Raw genomic sequence first — 7,434 nt, forward strand, 5'->3', positions numbered from 1 at the left:
CAACAACTTGGCTGTTCCCTTTCCCCAATTCTCCAACACTGTTCCCCTCCCCCAACTCCCCAATTTAAAAAAATCTTTAAAAAACAACATAACTGGACTTTAAAGGGATAAGAATCTGGAAATCTTTACATTAGACACAAAAATGGGTGGAAACCAAGAAGATGTTGTGAAGTTGATTTGTCACCAGAGAGCTTGATTGATGTCTTGGTGGCACTGAAACTAAGATAAAAAAGGAATAAGTTTACAGACAGATGCCTGGGTGTGAGGACAGAGTCAAATGGGCAAACGTATCAGCATAGAGAAAATTCCCACAGAAAAGAGTGTGTGTGTGGGGGGGGAATGCATCACAAAGAAAACACTGGAATAAAGAATCAACCTGGGCCGACTGAGTGGCGCGTTTGGTTAAGAGCTGCTTTGGGACTCCAGAGGGCCCCAGTTTGGATCCCACATATGAGGGCCAGTGACACTGCCCTCCACAGCTAAGATGCTGAACAACAGCTCAACCTGAAGAACAAAAAGACAGCAACTTGTCTGTTCCCCTTCCCCCAATTCCCCAGCGCTGTTCCCATTCCCCAATTCCCCAACAAAAATCTCTAAAAAAAAAAAAAAGCACCTTTATTTTGGCGTGCATTTCTTTCATTATTCTCCCTGCTCCCTGTCCTGCTTCCCGTGATCACCTCTGAAGCCACCTGCATTCTATTTCTTGTCGTAGTCACCACATCGGGGGCAACCCAAGCTAAGAAAGCTACTAGAAAGGCCCTAGAAAGTACAAGCTTAGAACCTCTGAACCTCCTAACCTCAGGGTGGGATTCTGGACCTGGATTACCTACCCATGGTAGGATTAAGATTCTCACCTGTGGTAGATTAAGATAAGGGACAGATCCAAGTGGAAATATTTGTTTATTCAATAGCTTTGGCTGATCCAATAAAATATACTCCTATACAGTTAAGCCTTGAACAACACAGGTTTGAACTGTGTAGGTCCACTTATACATAGGTTTTTTGTATGTACAGTTGGTCCTCCATAGCCCCAGGTTTTGTATCTGCGGATTCAACCAACCACGGATGCAGAGGGCCAAAATGTTTGCATTGTTCTCCGCCATTTTATATAAGGGACTTGAGCATCCATGGATTTTGGACTTGATCCCTCACGGATAATGGAGCATGACTGTAGTTAAGTTTTAGGGAATCTAAAGTTATACATGGATTTTTGACAGTGCAGTGGTCAGCACCTCCAACCCCAAGGATCAGCTGTACAACCAGAAGCAGCTAGCCTGATAGACCATTAGCCTATTAAAATTTCAGGTAAGGTGCTATTTGGGGAATAATATCTATAGGAAGAGATGCTATCCTCCAGGGTAAATTCAATGTTTTAAATCAATGGTTTGTGGGTCTGTGTCCCCAAAACCTAGAATATATGGGTCCTCAACACTGTATAAGCTTTCAGGTACCACAAAGCCTCGATCCATATTGTGTCTATTTAATGTGGGTATTAAAAGTAGCTAGATCATACCCTTCTTCTAATCCTCAGCTTCTCAAACTCCCTTCCAACTTTTCTCTATGTGAGCTAAGCTGTAGGCAGCTGTTTACCACTGCTCTCATCCCCCAAAAAGAGTAATTCTGAGGCTCTGATGAAGCCCATACAGCAAAAACTCTTTTCTAGCCAGTCTTCTCCACCCCCATTCCTCATTCCTGCAACTCTATTCCCCAAGCTCCCTCCATGTCTGATTCTTTTGGAGCAAACTTTTTTCCTCTCTTCTTTTCCCTCCCTCTTTCCCTCCTTCCTTTCTGCCTTCTTTCCTTTAGACCCTGCCAAAATGCATATAATTAAGAAAAATCTNTCATGAGCACCCAAAGTTCAGAATCCTATTAAGTCATTTTCCCTATAATTCAAATACAGAAGTACTTTTAAGAGACACAGAATTCCAGCTATTCTCATGAGCTATAAATATGTAATTTATGGAGAAAATGGGAACTCTGTGTCACATTCAAATGGAGAACTATTTGAAGAAAGGGAGAAAATATCCCATCATATTGAGTTATGAGGGAAATAACTGCAGTATATCATACTAGTAAATAGGAATGTAAAAATAGCTTCTGTTTGGAAGTTCACATTGAATGTTAATGTGGCCTTGAGTTTATTTCAAGTATTTTTCATTAAGCGTTTTCATTTTAACAACCTTAAAAGTTTTCCTCACATTAAACCAAGGTCAAATAATTTTAGATGCCAACTTGAAAAAAATCTTAAGATCAATGTGCTTAACTCCCTTTGAGAAGAAGAAACAGAAGGCAACTGTTCTTTGAAAACAGCCTATCATGGCATAGAGGTCATTAGTCACTCAAGAACAAGATCCTTGAGGGCGGGGCCCATGCTGATTTTATTTTGGCTTGCCCAGAGCACAAAGTTCAGTGTGGGGTGAACACCTCACTTTTCTTTGCTCAACACTCATTTTTTTCAGGGGGCAGCAGTCCTCTTCATTTTGAAAACTGCCCTCTACCACTCCAACATCATGATCCAGTGAGAGCAGCCAAACCTGGCCTCCTGACCTCATAGGTGAGAGAGCCAGTCAAGCTGGGTCTCTGAGTCCTTTCCCAGGATTTCTTGAATTTAAACTAAAGAAAGAGAACACAACTAGGATCATGTGAACCCGGCAGCTGTGTTCCGGTTGAGTGGGGAAGGTCAGTCTGAGAGAAAGCCCTGAAGCCTTTAACTCTCCCAGTCGGGTGGCTCCTCCAGCCAGCAACCTGGTACCCTCCAGGGGTTTGGTGAGACCACAAGTCCTAGACCAGGCATTATTGGTCTGCCAGGACCTGTGGTCTGCTTTCATTCTTCTCAAATCCAAACTGAAGTCACAAAATCAAAGACCTCTCAGCTGCCATTTAAAAACAATTAGCCATACGTTCCAGCTTCTATTCCGTCTCAGGCATCCTGTGAGGCATTTCACAAAATGCATCTCATTTAGGTCTCATATCAGCCCTATGGAGTAAGGCACTATGTATTGTTATCCCCGTTTTACAGATGAGAAGCAACACCCAACAAAATTGGAGGCTCATTTTTTTTTCTTTTTTTGAGATCTTAAGTAATTTGCCCACATTCACACCATCACTAGCCTCGTCCTGTTACTCTGAGGGCAACGATAATACTGCTTGGTCTAGATCTGGGCTCCTTCCGAACCATTCTAATGTAGGCATGAACCACAAAAAGGAATCTAAACTAAACGCCTGACGCAAAGGTTCCCGTGTTTTGGAGCTAGTGAGTAGGAAGCGGAACCCAGTCTCTGGAGCTTGCCCAGCAAGCCCGCCAACCTGGAAATTTCATTCACACACAGACAGTGATCTGATACACAGGTACCACCAGGCAGCTGTGCAGCTGAAGATAGAATTAGCCTCAGATTTCTACAGTACATACCTTTTTAAAAACATATTTTCTATTCTGGTAAAATATACACAAAAGTTACCATTTCAACCCTTTTAAGGCATCCTCTTCGGTGGCATTAAGTACATTCACACTGTTGTACAACTGTCACCACCATTCATCTCCTGAACTTTTTCATCATCCCACACTGAAACTCTGAAACCCATGAAACAGGGACTCCCCACGCCCAGCCCCGGCCCCAGGCCCTGGCAGCCACCCTTCTACTTTCTGTCTTTATGAATTTGACTACACTGAGTACCTCATATAAGTGGTATAGTATATGCTTTGAGTTTTCAACCCCTCTGAGTATTTACTGAGACCGACTATTTGCTCAGCACTGTGCTAGGCTTTATGGGGGGAATATATAAAACAGGAGACTCGATTCCTGCCACTGAGATCATTATAGTAGAGCTGTGAAGGCAAGGCTAGATTCTAAGAAACAATATGGATGTGCCTGATACCAATTTGGAGGAAGGGAAATGTAGATACGAGAGATCCTTATACACTGGGATAGTCTAAGAAGTCTTCATAAGAGTGGTGACTTTTTATGAAGGAATGAGAATGAGGTTTGGGTGGGCAGAGAGGACGACTGTGGATTAACTAAGTCATTCACACATCCAGGCAGGCTGGACAGTCCCGAGTAGCCCCAGCCAACACCAACGGGCCACAGCATTCTGATCTGGCTTCTCTGAGGACAGGGTTGATAAGCCCTAGGTCTGTGCATCACACTTTTGCTTGTACCCCCAAGCCGCACATCCAATGGTTTCCTTATCTCCTACTGCAAAATAGACACAAAAGAAAATCAAACGGTTTGGGGGATTTTTTGTTTTTGTTTTGTTATTCTTTATGATTATCTCAGAAAATAACCAACCAGCTCTTTTGGAAAAGTTTGTCTTTTTTCCTTTGGCAAAAGGAGTTAGTCAGAACTTCTGAAACTTGTATGGAATGTCTGACCACCAGGGTCAGGTCGCATCAACCCTGACCACAGCTGGGGCTGTGGTGAGATAAGCCTCCAGATGCCCAGTTCTTCAAACAAGCAGTATAGAGTACCACCCCCCAGCCCCCACCCCGGCCAGCATTGAGCAAGAGGCCGATGGAGCAGCACTGACCAGGCGGTCCATGTTGGGTTGTCCTGACGTCTCTCCTCAAGTCTCTCCCTGCCTGGCCTGCCTTCTAAGCATAAGCCTTGACTAGGGACCCTAGTGAGCACCTAAGAACAGGAAGGCCTGCACACTGTCACTCCTACGGTCTTGTCTTTTCTGTTCTTCTTTTTTTTTTGCCTCCTTTCTTTTTTTCCTTTCAGATGTGGTAGTAAAACAAAATTCAGTCCCTACTTTTAGGCATAATTGGTGTCCCACAGCATATAGGTTTGATTCTGNTTTCACAGATAAACATTATTGTATTAGAAAATCCTAAGGAATCTATGCCCCACTACACACACACACACACACACACACACACACACACACACACACACACACACACACAATGTTACTGGAACTAATAAGTTGAATTTAGCAAGGTCATAAGATACAAGGTATACTACTACTTCTCTGCCATAAGAAAAGATGAAATAGTGCCATTTATGACAACACGGATGGATCTTGAGTTCATTATGCTAAGTGAAATAAGTCAGACAGAAAAAGTTGAGAAGCATATGACTTCACTGATATGTGGGATATAAAACTGAAAGCAAAAAGGGAACAAGGCAAACAAATAAAGAAACAAAAACTCATAGACACACACAAAAACTCAGTGGTTACCAGAGGGTAAGGCGGAAGGGCATAGGATAGAAGAGGGTAAAGGGGTCAAATTTACGGTGATGGAAGGAGAACTGACTCTGGGTGGCGAACATACAATGTGATATAGAGATGATGTATTACAGAATTGAACACTTGAAACCTACGTAACTTTACTAACCATTGTTACTCCAATAGGTTTTAATTTAAAAAAAAAGATACAAGGCTTCCATATAAACTCAACCGTATTTCTATATACCAGCAATGAACATTTGGAAAATGAAACCTATGCACAAGTTTTACACAGATGGCACTTCTCACCCAAATTGATTCACAGATTGAACACAATCTCAATCAAAATTCCAGCAGATTTTTTTACTTGACAAGCTGATTCTAAACTTTTTATGGAAATGAAAATGACCTAGAATAACAAAAGTTATTTCAAGACTTTCTATAAAACTATAGTAATCAAGAAGACAGGGTGATAATGGCAAAAGGACAAACATGTAGATCAATGGGGACAGGGATAGTCGAGAAATAGACTCACAAATATATGGTCAAGTGATTTTCAGCAAAGATGACAAAGCATTTCAATGGGCAAAATGGAAGCTTCAACAAATGGTGCTGGAACAGTTAGATATCCATTTCGAAAAATATAAGTATGACCCTTGCCTCATAGCATACTCAATAATTAACTAAAAATATATAATAGACAATATGTAAAAGTGAAAACTATAAAACTCCTAGAAGACAACCTAAGAGAAAATCTTTGCAAATATTTGAAAAACTTTGGCAAACATTTCTGAGACGGGACATTAAAACTATAAACCATTAAAGATTTAATTGGTAAACTGGGTTTTCACAAAGTTAATATGTCTGCTCATCAAAAAACACTATTAGGAAAATGAAATGAAGCCACAGAATGGGAGAAAATATTTGCAATACATATATCTGACAAAGAGCTTTATACAGAATATATAAAGAACTAATACAACTCAACCATGAAGACAGAAACCAATAAAATATAGGCAAAATATTTAAAAAGACACTTCACAAAATGAATGACCAAAAACACATGAAAAGATCTCAACATCATTAGCCATTAGGAAAATGCAAATTAAAACCAAAATGAGACACCACTTTACACCCACAGAATAACCAAAATGAAAGAGACAGACAACAACTAAGCATCAGTGACGATGTGGACACCTGAAATCTTATACATTGCCAAGTAGGAGTATAAAATGTTACTGCTACTTTGGAAAACATTTTGCAGCTTCTCATAAATTTAAACATACTTACCATATTACCCAGCAATTCCATTTTAGGTATTTATCCAAAAGAAATTAAAATATATCCACACAAAGACTTGTATATAAATGTTCATAACGAATTGCATATATATATATATNGGCTTTAACCTGATTCATTTATACTAGTTATGTTTCTTTTAATCAGATGTCCACAGCCATAGTATTCTTTTGGATGGGGAAAAAAAATATTAATCTAATATTTAACTTACACATTACAAAATTATCCCTTTGAAGACACCCAACCAGTTTCTTCCCCTGAAACCACACTTGAAATGGTAAGGAGAAACTCCATTAGTGGACTTTAAAACTCTAGTTTCTAGAAAGGATGAGGTTTAAAAAAATTACCTGAACCAAAGCATGTAAAATGGGTTATATTATTGTAACCAGTTACTCCCTGTCCTCCTTTTAAGAGAATTATACAATCTCTGCCCATGGCCATATGATTTACAAGGCTTCCTTAAGAGAAGAGTATATTTTCTGGCCCCACTGACAGTAGGCTTTGTCATGTGACTTGCTTTGGCCAATAAAACGCGAGCAGAATTGGTTTGCAGAGAGTAAGCTGTTTAAGAGCAGCATGTGCCAACATTGTGCAAGAGCTGACTGTTACATTTCCAGAAACGTGGCAAGCCACTTGTTAAACTGTCAGGAGCTTGAAATCAGCCACGGTGGGAGTATTTACATCATGGATATAGCAAACACTACAAATCAAGGCTCCTCTTCCCTTAAAGTTGGTTCCAGCACACAGTGAGTGTGTCCCAAAAAAGTTGATCTTTCAACATGGAGCCTGGAATAAAGGAAACTGTTGGAGTAGAGCCAAAGCTGCCAGCAGCAGATGTAATTTGCTTGAGAAATGAATCTTTGTTACTGTAAATCACTGAGTCGGAGGGGGTTTTATCTCATAATAATCTATCAAAAGCTGACTGATACACTAATGTTGTTAAGTTTTAGTAAACACAATGAGCCCTAC

This window comes from Hipposideros armiger, unplaced genomic scaffold, assembly GCF_001890085.2.
Source record: "Hipposideros armiger isolate ML-2016 unplaced genomic scaffold, ASM189008v1 scaffold_55, whole genome shotgun sequence".
NCBI classification, from domain to species: Eukaryota; Metazoa; Chordata; class Mammalia; order Chiroptera; family Hipposideridae; genus Hipposideros; species Hipposideros armiger.